The 19,061-nt window shown below is 37.4% G+C and overlaps 1 long non-coding RNA gene across 1 annotated transcript in view; it reads right to left on the bottom strand.

Annotated features, from left to right (window-relative positions):
* Positions 1-10,866: 10,866 nt before the first annotated feature.
* LOC117981639 (uncharacterized) overlaps positions 10,867-19,061 on the bottom strand; it is a 40,929-nt gene continuing 32,734 nt past the window's right edge. Inside the window, exon 4 of the long non-coding RNA XR_004673219.3 lies at positions 10,867-13,252. This is a non-coding gene — a long non-coding RNA (uncharacterized LOC117981639). The remainder of the gene's footprint in view (positions 13,253-19,061) is intronic.

Below are 19,061 nucleotides of genomic sequence, written 5' to 3' on the forward strand. Positions count from 1 at the left end.
GTAACAAGAAGGGATAAATTACTCCCATCACACAATGTGTGTCCCCAGACCAATGATGTTTACATACATCAACACAGGACATTTTCCCATACCTTTCTTCTCCATTCCTTATCTGGTACATTTAAGCATAATACAGGCAGTTTCCTCCTATTGAATGGATCAAAATTCAGCCACTGAAGCACATAGTTTAGAGAGAAGAACATGGTATCTGTCAGCCATCCCACATTATGCTGTGCCGCCTCTGGCTTCAGCCATAGTAACCAGGCAGCTCTGCGTAGAAGGGGAGACTCATTAGGCCTAAAAAGACGGTGCTTAAATTCAAAAGACTATAAACTCAGAACTACTCAAAAGTAAGCATTTGGGGTTCACAGATCTTCATAAAAGAAAACTAGAGCTATTTGTAATCCACTTATGAGAAATTCTGACTTTTAAGCAGAACTGGGGGAAAGGTGTTCAGTGTTCACACAACTCACCTCTCACACTTAACCTTCTGGAAGCACAATTAGCCGGAGAATGCGTGTTATACTTTGGCGATTTCTGTTTAAGAATTTCGCAAACCAAAAAGTGATAGGCTGCTCAGCTCTCAATTTTATCATGACAGTTTTTTAAATATAAGTAAACATTGAGAAATTGACACTAAACAACATATTTTTTAAAACTCCAGTTATTTCCATAAATATAATTAAAGTGCCAAAGAAACTAAATGAAAAGGATCAACCGCCAAATAATTACCATTTCTGATTTCCTATATTTCATTGAACATAACTATATTTTAATTTTCAATTAGATTCAGGGAGAAGCATGGATGTGTCTCATGTAATCAAAGTGCTGTGTCTCAGTTAGTCTCCATTTGCCTAATGTGTTGTATTGTATAAACAAATATGAATTTTTAAATTTTCTAAATCTTTTTTAATTCTTTGGAAATGATTGGTCTGATTGGTTATCACAAAGACTCTGAAATATTTACTTTTTCAGATGTTTTATAGTGATAATTTACTTTAAAACTTTCCTTATTTAGGCTGGGCGCAGTGGCTCATGCCTGTAATCCCAGCACTTTGGGAGGCCGAGGCGGGCGGATCACGAGGTCAGGAGATTGAGACCATCCTGGCTAACACGGTGAAACCCCGTCTCTACTAAATATACAAAAAATTAGCCAGACTTGGTGGCAGGCGCCTATAGTCCCAGCTACTTGGGAGGCTGAGGCAGAAGAATGGCGTGAACCCGGGAGGCAGAGCTTGCAGTGAGCCAAGATCGTGCCACTGCACTCCAGCCTGGGTCTCAAAAAAAAAAATCAAAAAACAAAAAAAAACTTCCTTTATTTAACAAAAATTATTCAAGATGAATGTAGGCTATTTTAAGAAAAATTTCCAAAACAAATGTACACTAAAATACTTCATGAAAAATATGACTAATAGAAGAAACGTACATAACTCAATAAAAAGTAAAAACTAAGACCCCATAGGAAAATGGACAAAGAATATGGGTAGCTCACTGGAGTTACATAAATAATTATTATGCATATGAAAAGACCCAGGGTCATAAGAAAGGGTGTTAAAGTGATACCCATTTAAATATTTATTTTGATGAAAATCTTATGGAACTAGTGACCTACATACTTCCAGGCAGAGTAAAATTCACACAATTAGTGAAAAGCAGTTTGGCACTATATATTAACTTTTTAAAAATTGTGCTCTTAATTCAGTAACTTTATATCCAAAAAGTATCTTAATTAAATAGAAATTCAGGCAATTAGCCATTAGGACAATGTAAATCAACACCACAAGATGATACTTCACACCCAAATGGATGGTTATAATTTTAAAAAATGGATAATAACAAATGTTGGTGAGGATGTAGAGAAATTGAAACCTTTATACATTTCTAGCAGGAATGTAAAATGGCACAGACACTTTGAAAAACAGTCTGGCAATTCCTAAAATGATTAAACATGGAGTTACCACAGGACCAAGCATTTCCACTCCTAGTTATATATCCAAGAGAAATAAAAACATATGTCCACACTGACTTGTAAATGAATGTTCATAGAAACATTATTTCATAATAGCTGAAAAGCAGAAACAACCCAAATATCCACCAACTGATGAATGGATACGTAACATGTGGTATAGCCATGCAGGTCATATACTATCTGGCAATAAAAGAATGAAGTACTGATAAATGCTACCACATGTATCACCCTTGAAATTATGCGAAATGAAAGATGACTGTCATGAAGCACTACGTATCATATGAGTTCATTTATTTAAAATGTCCAAAGTAGGCAAATCTTTAGAGAGAGAAAATAGATTCGTGGTTGTCTACAGTGCAGGTGGGGCATATGGAAGAACTGGGGGTTGATGACTAAAGGGGGTGTAGTTTCTTTTGGGGATAATGAAAATGTTCTAAAATGGATGTTGGTGAAAGATGCCCCAGGCTGTGGATATACTAATAAACATTGAATTGTACACATTAAATGGGTGAGTTGTATGATGTGTGAATTAGACCTCAATCAAGTTGTTATAAAAGCAAAAGTTCAGGCAAATATTAGTACTGTATCAAGATAGTTATCACAACATTATATAATAGGAAAATAATGAAAACAACCTAAAACTCCAACATTAAGGAAGGTTCAAATAAATTATGATGTATCCACATGTGGGGAATAGAGCATAGCCATAATAAATTAAATCTCTGAAGAACATTTCTTTGTATCTTAAAATTATCAGAATTTAGTATTAATTAACAACAGCAGTATATAAAAGTAAAAAGCCACAATAATTTCAATTATATAATAATAACTGTCTGCATAGGCATTAAAAAAAAGAGTAGCTGAAAATATTTTAAAATATGAATAATGATTATCTCTGAGTGGTAAGATTTATGGGTGATTTTTATCTTGTTTATATTTATGGTACTATCTAAATTCCCTCCTGTGGGAATCTATATAATCAAAACAATTATCATATAAAAGATAATGTATGACTGTGGTTATGGTTATATCTTAAGCTTAAGGTAATATCCCAGCAAAATTATTTGTATATCTGTGACTTTTAGGTATATTGCATTAAGCTAATTCCAGATCTATTGCTGGCTTATATATAACAAAGATTTGGTACACAGAGGCAATTTTGTAGAACAAATCCTCAGAGATAAAGACTTGTGTTCAGATAATTCTATAATTCAAATGTTCGATAATTTAACATGTAAGAGTAAATCAAGAAGTCTTGAAACAAAGACAAAGTTAATACATAATAAATATTTCATGGAACACTAGTCAACATATTCATTAGTCACCCATGTAAAGTGGACCAAAGGCAATGTTGATGATAAATGCAATTCTAGTTGCTTCCTTCCCCCTTGTTCCTTTTCAGCTACAGTCATGCCTGGATTTGTGTGTCTAAAAATGCCCTCCATGCAGATCTGTGACCTTTAACCCTGGTCATCTCTTTGAAAAGCTCCTGGCTCTCTCTTGCTGTCACAGGAGGGCATGAAGGTTGGTAGCATGAACTCCAGGTCCAACGGAACTGGTTCCAAATTAAATTCCAAGGCAGATTTGCCACTTTGTGGTTATTTGATTGTCTCTGCCACCTACATTGTTCTCCAAAGTGGTCATCAGTTTCTTCCCCCAAATTCCTTCCCTTCTCCAATTCTCAGTGCCAAATAAAATTCTCCCCCAGTGTCCAGCCTGTTGTCTCCCTTTACTGTCCTTTTCCATCTGCTCCTATTCTTTTGCCTTTCCCAGAATCCAGTTTGTGTTTCTGTGCACATTGCCTGATTCTGCATCACAGAGGCCTCCTAACTGAGCTAGCGAAAATAGAGCTCCCCTTTTAGAGGATGGAAGAAAGAAGGTAAAGAAAATTCTGGCTCGCTAGCAAGGTACAGAAAGGCTATCAACACTCACATAATAGTATTTTCTGGCCCCAAGATCAGAGTCCAGTTTTCAAAAGATAATCCAGAGGTTCATCTCATTCTCTTTACCTGGATATCCTCCCTGCCCTCTTTGTTCCTCCCTCTTTGTCCCTCTGGCTGCCGTCCATGGAAATCAGCCTTCATTCAGGTGACACACAAATGCCTTTCCCGAACAGTCAGCTGAGTATGTGCGCAACTCCTCTGGTGCAGTTATGCTTAGTTTGAACCAGTTGATTCACTCTTGGGGTTCTTAGCCATTGTAGTGAGGAGAAAAGACAAGGTCTGAGTAAATGTCAAAACACATTGTCTTAGTCCATTCCTGCTGCTATAACAAAATACTATAGACTGGGTAATTTATATGTAGTAGAAATTTATTTCTCACATATCTGGAGGCTGCCAGGTCCAAGATCAAGGTGCTAGCAGATTTGGAGTCTGGTGAGGGTTTGCTCTCTGTTTCCAAGATGGTGACTGTTGCTGCATCTTCTACAGGTGACAAATGCTATGTTCTCACATGGTGGAAGAGCAGAAGGGCAAAAGGGGTGAGCACTATGCAAAACCTCCTTTATAAGGGAACTAATCCTATACATGAGTGAAGCCCCTCATGAGCTAATCACTTCTTAAAGGCCTCATTACTCAACACTATTGCATTGGGGAATAAGTTTCAACATGAATTTTGGAGACACATAAGCATTCAAATCATTGTATGCTGAAATGGAAGCTAGTCAGAATCAACATAAGCTACGAATAGCTACCATTGCAGCACCTTTCTTTGCATGAAATTTTATAGACATTACTTGATCTTCATATAACTGTATGCTATATATGTATGTTATTATACCCATTTTATGGATAAGGACATTGAAATTTGGACAGATAAGTAATTTTTCCCATGGTTACAATTTGGTAAGAGATGCAGCTGGAATTCAAACTTTGCTCTTTGTGTTTCTAAGGTCTCTTCGCCCACCTCAGAGCTGGGTGCCAGGACAGAGGCTTGTCCTCTTGGAGAGAGAAAAGCAATAAATGCAAGCTAGAAAAGAAAATTCTGCCAGGGGCTAAATTGATGAAACACAAGAATGAAGCTTTCTGGTGGTCCTGCATGATCAAGAATAGGAGTTGAGGTGGTCCTGTTGGGGTGGATCACATGTGCTTTAGAGATTTTCCCTAGATGGCCCTTGTGAAGAGCAGTTGCTGCTGTGGATCATCTCCGTATTGATGTGATTTCTATCCACCCGAGCTCATCTACAGCATGGAACGAACGACTTTGAAATTTTTATTATTATTATTATTTGGTTTTTTTTTTTTTTTTTTTTTTTTTTGAGACAGAGTCTAGCTCTGTCGACCAGGCTGGAGTGCAGTGGCGCTATCTCGGCTCACTGCAAGCTCCGCCTCCCAGGTTCACACCATTCTCCTGCCTCAGCCTCCCGAGTAGCTGGGACTACAGGCGCCCGCTACCACGCCCGGCTAATTTTTTTGTATTTTTAGCAGAGACGGGGTTTCACCGTGTTAGCCAGGATGGTCTCGATATGCTGAACTCGTGATCCGCCCGCCTCGGCCTCCCAAAGTGCTGGGATTACAGGCGTGAGCCACCGCGACCGGCCGACTTTGAGATTTATTATTTTACCAGCCCAAATTCCATGGCCCCTGCTATACAGAGGATTCCTCTGTAGGAATTTATTTTTCTACTCTATCATTGATGAACACTTGTGCTGCTTTGGGTTTGGGACTGTTATGATAATTCTGCTGAAACTTTCTTGTATGCAACACTTTCGGCATACATGTGCAAGCACACCTGTTGGGTATTTACCCAGGAGTAGAATTTCTCAGTCACAGGATAGTGTACGTTCAACTTCAGGATATAATGCCAAGTGCCAGGATATAATGTCAGTTTTACAAAATGGCTGCCCTTATTTACACTTTCATCAACCAGTGTTTGACTCTTCCATATCCTCACTGGAACTTGGTATTGTCAGTCTTTTTGATTGGCCATGCTAGCAGGTGTGTAGTCGTATCTCATTATGATTTAATTTTGTATTCCTCTGCTTGTTGATGAATGTGTAGGTATTTTTCATACTTTTACTGACCATTTGAAAATCCTCTATTGCGAAGTAGCCATTCAAATCTATTGCCCATATTCCTATTGGGTTATCTTTTCCTGTTGATTTGTAGACAATCTAGATACAGTCCAGAATCAACTCCTTTATCAGTTACATATGTCACAGGGAATTTTTCTCTGCTCCATTAGTCTATTTGTCTTTGTTGAAGGATGAGACTGGCCTAGGTTGGGCATGATGACTCCCAGCAATTTGGGAGGCTGAGGCAGGAACAGTGCTTGAAGCTAGGAGTTTGAGACCATCCTGGGCAACAAAGCAAGTCCCTGTCTCTACAAGAAATTGTAGAGACAATTTTTTGTACAGGCATGGTGGCATGTGCCTGTATCCCAGGTACTGAGAAGGTTGAGGCGGGAGGATTGCTTAAGCCCAGGAGTTTGAGGTTGCAGTGAGTGGGAATAGACCACACCGCTCCAGCCTGAGTGACAGAATGAGACCATGTCTCTAAAACAAATTAAAATGTAAAGATTGAGACTGACCTATAATTTTCCTTTTTCATTGTGTCTTTATAGGTTTTGGTATCTAAATTATACTGGATTCATAAATTATGTTGGATGTGTTTTTTCTTGTCTTGTTCCCTGTAAGAGAACAGGGAATTATGTTCACATAATATCAGTGTTAGTTCTTCCTAAAATGAATGGTAGAATTCAGTACTAATGGCATCAAGGCCCAAAATTTTCTTTGAGGTACACTTTGTTTTTGTCTTTGTTTTTTTGAGATGGAGTCTTACTCTGTCACCTAGGCTGGAGTGTGGTGGTGCAATCTCAACTCACTGCAATGAGGTAGATTTTTAATTTATAGATTTACTATCTTCACTAGTTGCAGAACTATTTTATTTCCCCTTATATCATATCTGTTCCATTTTCAAGGAATTTCTAAATTTTGTCTAAATTTTCAAATATATTGGCATAAAGTTAATTATATTTTCATATTTTTAATTTCTATAATGATGTTGCTCTCTTCATTCCTGACATTGATTATTTTTTACTTCTCTTTCCTTTTCTTGCTCAGTTTCAGCAGGTGTTTCTCAGATTTATTAGTTTCTTCAGATAGGCAATATTTGGCTTATTGATTTTCTCTATTTTTTATTTGTTTTCTATATCATTAATTTCTCTTATCTTTATTATTTCCTTCCTTTTACTTTAAATTTGACTTGATATTATTTACTAACTTCTTGAAATAAATGGTTAGCAAATTGATATTTCAGACTTCCATCACATCTAAAGTTATAAACTTCTTTCTAAGCATAGTTTGAGCAATATCCCACAGGTTTTAAGAAGAAATAATTTTTCTGTTCAAAGTATTTTCTAATTTCTTTTATGATTTCTGCTTTGACCTGTGAGTTACATAAAAGAATATTGCTTAATTTCCATGTATATGAAAATTTTGTAGATATCTCTTTGTAATTGATTTCTAGCTTAATTGCACTGTGGATCTAGAAAATACTCTGTTTAATTTGAATCTTTTGATACTAGAGATTTGCTTCAGGGACCAGCATATGGTGAACTTCTGTAAATGTTCTGTGTGTTTAGCTTTATTTTGTTTAATTTTTGCATTTCCACCTTTCTATGATTCTTATATTTTCAGTATGTCTTTTACAAACCTCATAAAATCTCTTCAATCCATTCTGAAATGCTTTTTCTTTAATTGAAGCATTTAGTCTATTTATATTTATTTAATTACTAATGTACTCGTGTCTAAGACTATAATCTTACTGTGTATTTTTTTTGCTCTACCTGATTTATGTTTCTTTTCCTTGATTTTCTTAACCTGTTTTAGATGGACTCAATGTTTATTATTTCATTTTTTCTAATATTAGGTTCAAAGTTACAAATAAATCCTTTTCTATTCTTTTAATAATTACCCTTGATATTGCAGAACATATTTTTAACTGATTAGAATATCATGTTTATTGATATTGTTCTCTTGGACAATGCAAGGACTCTAGCATAATTTAACTCCATTTACCCAACTTCTGACTTATGTCTATAAGACGCTTTTATTATTGTTTCATACAGCCAATATTCATGCAGATTTATTCATAAATTTCCCCTTCTATTGCTCTTCATTTTTCCTAGGTCTCCCACCTTCCATCTGTGAACATTTTTATTCTGCCTAAACAATATCCTTTGGTGTTTTCGTAAGAATAGGTTTGCTGGTGATAAATCCACTGTTTTTGCTCATCTGAAAATGTCTTCATTTCAATTGCTTTTTTTGAGGATGAAAACAGAATTTTAGGTTGGCAGTTTTTTTAAAGTACTTTAAAGATATTTTCTCATTATCTTCAGGCTGCCATTATTTTTCATACAATGTCAGCTCACTCTAATTTTCGTAATTTGTCTTCATTCCTCCTTCACTCCGCCTCCTGGCTGCTTTTAAGATTTTTCTCTTTGTTATTTGTTTACAGCCATTTAATTGTGATGCATAGGTATGGATTTCTTTTTATTTATCTTATTTATAGTTTGTAGGACTTTTTAGTCTGTGTCTTGATTTCTTTCCCCAGTGTTGGAAATTTCTTAGCCATGATCTGTTCAATTAGAACTGTTTCTGTCACGTTCTCTCTAGGACTAAAATTACTCATAGCTTAGATCTTTTTCACTCTATTCTGTAGGTATTTTATCATCCCCTTTGTATTTTTCACCCTTTTATCTCTCCATGCTGCATTCTGGTTTATCTTTTGTTAGCTCTGCTTTTAGGTACGTTCAAATTTTTGTTTGAGCTAGTATATAAAAACATATTTTATATATACTGAGCTTTTATGCAATGGCCTTGATAAATCCATTTGCTAATTGTAATAGTTGATCTAAAGATTCTTTTGGATTTCTATGAATGCAAACATTTAGTATGCAAATGGGGTACATGAATGGCAGTTATTGTTCCCTTTCCAATGTTTTCTTTCTTGTTCTTGACTTACAGCACTGTAACAGTGGAAATAGCAAGCATCCTTTATTTTTTTAATCTCAGAAAGATGTTTTCAATATTTTCTCATTAAGTACTCTGTTTATTATCCTGTTTTCTTGGTAGCTTTTATTCTATTTAAGAAATTTCTATCTACTACTAGTTTGCTAAGAGTTTATTATTAACATGGTGGAATTTCATCAAATATTTTCGCTGCATCTATTGATATAGTCAAATTTTTTTCTCCTTTATTGTGTGGTTGAGTGATTTTCAAATATCTGAATAACATTGCATTCCTGGGAAAACTACAACTTGGTTGTATTGTATATTTACATTTTATGTATTGATGGATTAGATTTGCTAATATTTTGCTTAGGATTTTTGCATCTAAGTTCCTAAGAGTAATTGGCCTATCATTTTCCTTTCTTGTAATATGATTTTCAGGATTTCTGTTTGATTCTTTCAGATATCTGAAGGCACAAGTCTGGAATCATCTTAATATGATCTTAGGACTAGAAATGATTCGAAACTGGGCTACAGTCACAGAAAGGGCCAGAATAAATAGAAAAAAAATTCAATTGACATTTAAGTAGGCAAAATATAACTAGATGGAAAACTACTGAAAAATTAGGCTTATATTATTAATGATATCTTTAAAATAATCAACCTCTTCCTAGTTCTATAGCCATGACCCATAAACCACACTGGCCTGGTGGACACTGGCTTTCACCCAATTATTTTGTAGAAAAAGTAGCTAATCGGTCTGATCCAGAGTAATAAATCACATCCCCCAGCCCACTTCCACGCAGGAAAAATTAGAAAGTATATACGGCAAATGCCATATTCACCAAAAACTCCTTTTGTTTAGATTTAGTCTTATTTTTACATGTTTAAACAGGTGTTTCCTTTTAATAAGACGTTATCTAGAAACAAGAGAAGACTAACAGTCTGTACAAATGGAGAATGTTAAAATAAGCTTCAAATAAATCATTCGGGAAGACTCCCTGCCAGATGATCTATAATGTATGCCACTTTTCCTCCTTTCCAGGGGAGAAGCAGAGACATGGCGCCTGAGTAATAAATATATTCACAGAAAACATCACCGAGTCCTTAACGATCTTGAGAGTGAAAAATGAGGCTTTAAAACAGCATTGTGAACAACACAAGAAATATCAAAGTAAAGCAAAAAGTATCTTGGGAGGGAAAAGGCAATGACTGAATTCCCAATATTACAGCATGTTGTTACAACAAAAATATTTGTATTTCCACAGAGCTCTAATATGGTGGAATAGAAGGATCTGTTCAAGCAGTGACCAATATAAAAAAACACCCTAGAAGGTAACTGAAGAACATATGCTGTAATCTGTTTTATACATGTCTTATCATCAGTGAATATCTATTGAGCTCTCAGAGAGCATTTATGCCTGCAAACAGTTGCATTAAAAATTACAGAAATGATCCAGTCCTTTCCCACAGGACATCCCATTCCAAAAGAGCAAGATGTACAACTCATTCTCTTTCTATGGGCAGATTCTACTTTTTCTTTTTCTTCACCATGGTGATTCCCAGCCTCACTTTACCAAATGAGGATTAAATGGATGGGATTCAAATCTGTCTTTTAAGAAATGGAGAAGAAAGCAAGCAGGACTATGCACAAAAAGGTTGTTCCAACTCCATAGAATTTAAGGAATCATGAATTGTAGATGGAGACCTCGATGCAGCCAGGGATCATGAAATCAAAGGCCAGGGATGCAGGCCAGATCACATCCACAAAGAGATAGGATCTCTCCCCTTATTCATGAAATCTGAGGCCTTCTTTTGTTTGTTTCTGTAGACCCACGAGTTCAGAGAAATGTTTCTCTACTTAAAGAAAATCCACTGGCAAGTCTTATGATAAATGGCAGCCACCCTTGACCTCAGTGTGGGGAGTCCATAGAGCAGAGCTGCAGGAGAAGATCCAGGTTTCCTGGAGTCAGAAATGTATACAATTGTGGAGGCCTCTTTAAGAAAACAACACAGAATTGCAAATACAAAATTGGGTCAAGGGCCTTGAAAGATCAGGCCTTAACATGTTAGCTTTCTTATCTTCAGAAAATATGTACCTCTGCTTGGGGAGGCTGGTACAGCGTCTCAAGAGGGCAGCCTCTCCTCAACCCAGCTGACTGTTGCCCTTAGGGAAACTGGCCAAACTAGCCAGACCTGATATTCTAAGAACACCCAGAAATCTGGATGTCTATGAGAAATTCCCCCAATTTAAAAACATTGGCAAAACATTCAAGGTTTAAAGAAACAAAACAGGAAGACCTGTGTAAGACTCAACCTTTGGTCTTCACGTTGGCACCTCTGGCAAATTGAATTCTGCAGTAACTGAGGCCCGAGTTAGGTTGTTGCCCTAATCCCTCAGGTGCACCTCTCTGCTGGACACCCTCGTGGAGGCTGGTTTAACTTAAGCAGTCCAACCACAGAAGCTCTCGTGTGAAATGCATCCAGCTTAGACAGTGCTTTTCGGTGAGGAGCTTGAGGAGAGGGCCCAAACTTAAGGGAAATGTTAGAACACAGTGGCAGAAGGAGATGACAGATTGAATGTGGGAGGAGAAAAACGACTTCCAGACCCCTTTCTTTGAAAATAGATTAAATCATGGACCCTCATACAGTAATTAGACAGCTGGGACACGTGGAAGCCTTTAAGGCAGCATTTCTGAAAACGTGCTCCACAGACCATCTTATTCTGGAATACCTGGTGTGCCTGTGAAAATGCTGATCTCTGGGCCCAACCCCGACAGGAGCGTGTAACTGCCTGTGAGTAGGGCTCAGGAATATGCACTTTGACAAGCACCACGTGATTCTTAGGCACAGTTAAAGTTAAGAAACACAAGTGGGAAGCTCTTTTCTTTTTTTTCTTTCTTTTTTTTTTTTTTTTAATCTTGCCAAGAGCTGCTTATGGGACTGGCTGCGTATAAGAGAGCTTCCAGACTTCCAGTTATCTGAACCGGTGCCCCTGGGAGACACTGGCATGTTGGTCCCAGTCATTCACTGCCCTCTTCCTGGCCCACAAATTTTTAGTTCTGAACCTCAATGGCTCTTTAAGCTGCCAAGCAGAATGAACCACTGAGTCTTTAAGAACACCACCTAGGGTAAATGGGCCAAGCCCCAGCTGATTTGACCCTCTGACTTCCTCCTTGACATTCTTGCTGACACATAGCAACCTCAGCTGTATTTTGTTGACAATTAGCAGATGAAGTGTCCTGAAAACCCAAGGTCTGCTTTATATAAGTTACAAAATGCTTACCAATGACAGTATTAATACCAGGCCTTCTTAACCACATATTCTTGATTACAGTAACTTTGTCTCTGAGTCTTATGTAAAAGAAAAATCTGCAGGTGTTTCTGTACCACAGTGAGCACGTATGTCCATGCGGCAATATCCTAAGGAAACTCCCTTCTCCGGAATATCTCCGGAACCTTCTAGGTTCAGGCAGTTGACCTTGCTCTGTATTTCCTTTAATTAACATAAATAGTTGTGACATTATTTCTGTGTATACATTCTTCCCCCATCAGAATTTTAACTCAAGAGTAAAGACCACATTTTTATTTAATAAGAATTCAATATCAATCAATTGGGAGGTAAAAAAGTAAGACATGATTAAGGCCTAGGAGGAAGAGGAGATAATGTGAGATATTAGGGAACTGAAAAGCCAAGTTACAACCTGACAAAACCAGACACTAAGGAGGGGACCATCTGGCTCACTAGGCTGCTTAAACAACCTGAACCTGAGACACAACACAGTCCACATACAAAGATTCTCCCACACTGGTGGAGTTCAATCTTCAATATCTTTCCCTCACCCCTACCATGGCTTACCATGCTCTCCTTGCCTCCTTTGTTATCTTTTCTCTGGACTCATCTATTAGACCTTACTGGTTAATGGTTATCTCTCTGTTCTAAACTTTACTTCCTGTCTCCTGTTTTCCTCTTTTTCTGTCTTCCCTGGATAATCAGAGGAGGAACTGCCAGGTACCACCTCCTAAATCAACTTGCTCATGAGCAGGGGCCAAATGAGGATGTGTGGAAAGTGTCCAGAGGAAACCTACAGAATGGAAAGGAGAGACAGGAAGGATACAGCATGGGTGTAAGATCCACCCTCACAACATCTATATGCCAATCAAGAAATAATAATAATAATACCATATTACCTTGGGGTATTCATTTCCATGAGGTGAAGGATGACTAGTCTTGATGTCCTGTTTTTGGATTAGCATTTTGAGTAAATGATGCTCCAAGGTCATAGTTTTCAGGCAGGCCACGAACCTACTGAAATGGTACCAGCTCTCTGAGTCTGTTTATAAAAGTAAAGAAAATACACAGTAAACTCAGACTTTTAAAATAAACCATCCTTGCCTTACTACTGTCTTTTCTAAGTCATTTCTTTAAAAAATATATAAGTATTTACTTTCACCTGTTCTCGCTTCTTCAACTCTCTGCCATTGCTTAGTACTGATGTCAACGAGTAACTATTGTCAGTTTCCTGACTGGCCTCTGTCCATTATTGTCTGCCTTCAATCTATCCTCTGCGATGAGGCCAGAGTGAACTTCTAAACTCTAACCTGATGAAGTCATTACATCCCACATTTCACCATTGACTAATGATATGAAGAGTACTATATCTTTTAAGGAAATTGAATCTTTGGTTAAAATCTTCTCTCTGAGAAAACTTCAAGTTTCTATAGTATCACTGGTAAGCTATTCCAAAAGATCTTAGACAAATTTTTCTGAATTTTAATTTTTTTTTTAATCAAGAGGCCTGGCTGCACTAACTCATGACTGTAATGCCAGCACTTTGGGAGACCAAGGCAGGAAGATCACTTGAGCTCAGGAGTTCCAGACCAGCCTGGGTAACATAGTGAGACCCTGTATCTACAGAAAAAAAGAAAGAAAGAAAGAAAGAGAGAGAGAGAGAAAGAAAGAAAGAGGAAGAGAGAAGGAAAGAGAGAAAGAAAGAGAAAGAAAGAAAGAAAGAGAAAGAAAGAAAGGAAGAGGAAGAGAGAAAGAAAGAGAAAGAAAGAAAGAGAGAGAGAAAGAAAGGAAAGGAAAGAAAGAAAAAGAGAGAGAGAGAGGAGAGAGAGAAGGGGAGGGGAGAGGGAAGGGAGGGGAAGTGAGGGGAGGGGAGAGGGAAGGGAGGGGAAGTGAGGGGAGGGGAGGGGAGGAGAAGGGAGGGGAGGGGAGGAGAAGGGAGGGGAGGGGAGGGGAGGGGAGGGGAATGGAAGGGAGGGGAAGGGAATGGAAGGGAGGGGAGTGGAAGGGAGTAAATGAGGAGGGAAGGGAAGGGAAGGGAAGGGAAATTAAATTAGCCAGGCATGGTGGCATGTGCCTGTGGTCCCAGCTACTCAGGAGGCTAATGGGGGATGATCACTTGGGCCAGGGAGATTGAGGCTGCAGTGAGCCATGATCACGCCCACTACACTCCAGTCTGCATGACAGAGTAAGACTCTGTCTCTAAATGAATAAATAAATACATGCATAAACACAATTAGGGGGTTGTGGAGACATTTCCCAACAAGTGTTATGAGACTGGGATGACCTGAATGTCAAAACCTGGTAAGAAGGGGAAATTACAGTTTCATCTCTCTCATGAACATAGATGCAAAAAGTCCTAAACAATATATTAACACATAAAATCTAGCAATAAATAAAAAGAATAATATATGACCACCAAATTGGGTTTGTTCTAGGAAACGAGGTTGGTTTAACATTAAAAAAAATCAATTAACCATATTAAGAGACAAAAAGGTGAAAAAATAATTGTTTTAATGAATACAGAAAAATAGGGTTTAACATTTATGATGGAAAATTATTAGCAACAAGAAATTATTAGCTAACTATGAATAGGAGACAACTTTTAAATCTGATAAACTATGTCAACAGAAATTACAAAGCAAATATCAGTTATTAAAAATGTTTTCCTTGAGAATGAGAATAAGACAAGAATTTCTGCTGTTACAACATTTATTTAAAATTTTATTGGAGGTACTGCTGGCCAATACAAAAGGCAAGATAAAAATATAAAGGGTAATAAAGATTGGAAAATATGAAATGAAACTTTAATTTTTTACTTATAAAATTATTGTATACCTAGGAAACAAAAAATAACCTTCAGATAAATTAATGTTCATTGGAATTAATAAGTAAATTTAGGAATACAGGTGATGAAAGGTTAATAGATAAAAATAATCTTAGTTTTATACACCAGCAATAAACAGTGAAATTCTAAAAGAAAAAAAGATGTTGTGTTTACTATCATCAACAACCATCAAATGCACAGGAATAAATCTAATAAAAGATGTGCAAAAAACTCCAAAATAAAGCTATCAATACTGCTGAGGAAAATTGAAGATTTAAACAGAGAGACATAACATATACATTAAAAGAGATTATTAACAGAAAAGACAGCCACAAAGTTGAAGATTTTGAAATTCATATACTAAGGAAGGCCATATTCAAAAAATGTAAAATATCTTAAAAATAAATGAGAAAAGCATGTAAATCCCAATTTCAAAAAATAGACAAAATTTAAAATATGCAAGATAATAAGTTCTCTAGAACTTATTATCTGCTGTACAATATAGTACCTATAGTTAACAGTACAGTATTGCACACTTTAAAATACGTTAAAAGAATAGATCTCATGTTATATGTTCTTAATACACACACACACACACACGAACACACAGAAATTTTTAGAGGTGATGGATATATCTAGTACCTTGATTGTGGTGATATCATAGATATACAGCCTAGTACCTTGTTGTGGTGATATCATGGATATATGCATTTGTCCAAACTAATTGAAAACTATATATTAAATACGTACAAATTTTGTATATCAATTATATCTCAATAAAGCCTTTAAAAATGGGCAAAAGACTTGAATGGGCACATCAATTATGAACATATACAAATGGTTCATAAGTTTTTGAAAGGTTGCTCAACCTTAGTATTTACTAGAGGAATAAAAATACAATTAGATACCACTAAAAATTACAGAATGGCAAAATTAAAAAGTGTAAGAATAACATGTTCATGAGAATCTGTAGCAATTGGAACTCTTTTTTTTTTTTTTTTTTTTTGAGACGGAGTCTTGCTTTGTTGCCCAGGCTGAAGTGCAGTGGCGCGATCTCGGCTCACTGCAAGCTCCACCTCCCGGGTTCACGCCATTCTCCTGCCTCAGCCTCCCGAGTAGCTGGGACTACAGGCGCCCACCACCACGCCTGGCTGATTTTTTTGTATTTTTAGTAGAGCCGGGGTTTCACCGTGTTAGCCAGAATGGTCTCTGTCTCCTGACCTCGTGATCTGCCCACCTCGGCCTCCCAAAGTGCAGGGATTACACGTGTGAGCCACCGCACCTGGCCAGCAATTGGAACTCTTACACATTGCTGGTAAGAGTGTAAACTGGTACAATCACTTTGAAAACTAGCAGCCTCCATCTACATTCTTTAAGACCCAGCAATTCTACTCACTGTTATATAGCTAACAGAAATGCATATATATGTACATAAAAAGCATGCATAAGGATGTTCATTGCAACAATATTCATAATAGCCAAAAACAGAAAACAATCAAATTTGTCAAGAGTAAATTTGTATTAATAAATCGCGGTATATTTGTATATTCATTGTTTATAAGACTAAATCCTGAATATCCCAAATATAATGCTGAGTGTAAAAAGCCAAACACACAAAAAAGCACATACTATAAAATCTCATTTCTATAAAGTTCAAAAACAGGAAATAAGGATCTGTTGATAGGTCAGAATAGCAGTGACCTTAGGGAGGGGCATATGGATGTTTATAAGGTGCTGAAAATGTCCTACTTCTTGCCTTTAGTGATGGTCCAATGGATGTGATCACTTTCAAAAACATCATCAAGCTGTATGCTTATGCTTTTTGTACTGTCCTATGCGTTCATTATATTTCATTAAAAAGAAAAATGCCAAATGACCTTATTTGATTACCTGAAGGTAATTTATGGCTTCAGCAAATGTCGTGGGTGGAGCTGAGGGAGTAGAAGCCAGGTTGGAGGAGGTTGAAGGGTGAATGAGTCATGCAAAACTGAAGACAGGGTATGCAGACAACTCTTGAGAATTTTGATTGTGGATGAAAATAGAGAAATAAGGCAGAAATGCAGAGGGTCAAGGAGGGTTTCTTGCCATGATTATCTGGTTTTGTTTTTTAAAGTGAAAGAGTAAATTAGAATATGCTCATTTGCTGACACTTCATCCTACCTGCATCAACATATTTGATGAAGAAAAGGCAGTCTTGAATAATAGGATTCTCCAAAGAAACCATCATATACACACACATACACATGCGCACGTGTACAAACATACACACACACACGTTTATTATTTATAGGAATTTTCCTATGTGATTATGGAGGCTAAGTACCATGATCTGCTCTCTGCAAGATGGAGAACTAGAAAAGCCAGTGGTATAATTCAGTTCAGGTCCAAAGGTCTGAGAACCAGGGGTTCTGATATCTGAGGGCAGGAGAAGATGGATGTCCCAGCTCCAACAGAGAAAGTGAATTCGCCCCTCCTTTGCCTTTTTCTTCTATTAGTATTTAGGCCCTCAATGGATTGCAGGATGCCCACTCCCACTGGTGGGGGTGAGTTAAACACTAATTTCTTCCAGAAACCCCCTCACAGACACACCCAGAATTAATGTTTTATCAGCTATCTGTGCATCCTTTAGTCCAGTCAAATTGACACCTAAAATTAATTGTCACAGGTAGTCAGGGACAGTAGGGCAGTTGGCAATGAGCCAGGGAAGAAATTGCCAAGAATGTGGGGAACAAAGGTTGTTATGATCCGAATGTTTATGTTCCTCCAAAATTCCTAAGTTGAAACCTGATCCCCAATGTGACAGTATTACAAGATGAGAGCTTTTGGGAGGGGTTTAGGTCATGTGGCTCCACCCTCATGAATGAGATGATTGCCTTTATAAGAGAACCCAAAAAGCTAGCCCCTTCCACCCTGTGAGGACATTGTTAGAAGGTGCGATCTATGAAGCAGAAAGCATGCCCTCACCAGACACAACAACTTCAGGTGCCTTAATTTTGGACTTCCCAGCCTCCAGAACTGTGAGCAATAAATTTCTATTGTTTATAAGCCACGCAGTGTATGCCATTCCTGTTATAGCAGCCCAAGTGGACTAAGACAAAGGGCTAGCAGAGAACACAGGATTGATGGGATTCAGTTTAGGCAGCTCCAGTGATTTATCAGAAAGGAAAGTCTGGTTGAAACAACCTCTTCTGAGGGTTTTCGCTTCAACAGCCTATTAACTTTCCTTATCTTTCATTCCATGATCCAAGTGTATTTAAAAGTAAACTAAAGACAAAACCAGAGAGTTGGGGCATATTTTTGTAAAAAGATCATTTCCCTGGAGGTAAAAAGTTATTTTAAAGGGAGGAGGATAGGAAACTCTCACTGCTCTTGCTTAACTTGAAGTTTTCCAAGGATGGACCCCTAGACTGTGAGCTCCATGAAGACTGGGCCCAGGGATTTGAGCTAACTATCATATCCCCACTGGAAAATAGTAAGTGCTCATTAAATACTTGTTGAGAGAATGATTTAAAGCCCTACAGTTGCTCAGTTTACAGGCAGGGAATCTGGCTGTAGTCATGATGGGTAAACTGCTGTGACTCTTGGGTCCAGGTGTTAAACCCTCTACCCTGGTGGGGATCCATCCTCTCTTTCTGAGTATAGAATCTCCCCACCTGTCTTGTAAGTACCCTAGGCCTCCAGCCTTTAGAGGTGGTTCTTAGCGATCATTACAGATCACTGGGGAGAATGATTCACCATCTCAACTCCCAGCTAACTCATGTTCAAATGTTTTAGCTAATGCTCTTCTGTGTGAATATTTAGGTAGATTACAGAGGTGAACTTCTGCTCTATTTTATAGGTCGTATGTTAAATAACATCAGCTTATTCTTATAAATAATTTTCACAGCACTCCTGAACTAGAATGAAGTTATTATAAAGCATTTTGCATACTAATTATAAAAATAATAATATTTATCAAGCATTTCTAACATGCCAAGCACTGTGCTAAGCATTTTACTCACATTAATCTGTATTTTATTTTAAGTTC

Source organism: Pan paniscus, chromosome 11 (genome assembly GCF_029289425.2).
Source record: "Pan paniscus chromosome 11, NHGRI_mPanPan1-v2.0_pri, whole genome shotgun sequence".
NCBI lineage: Eukaryota > Metazoa > Chordata > Mammalia > Primates > Hominidae > Pan > Pan paniscus.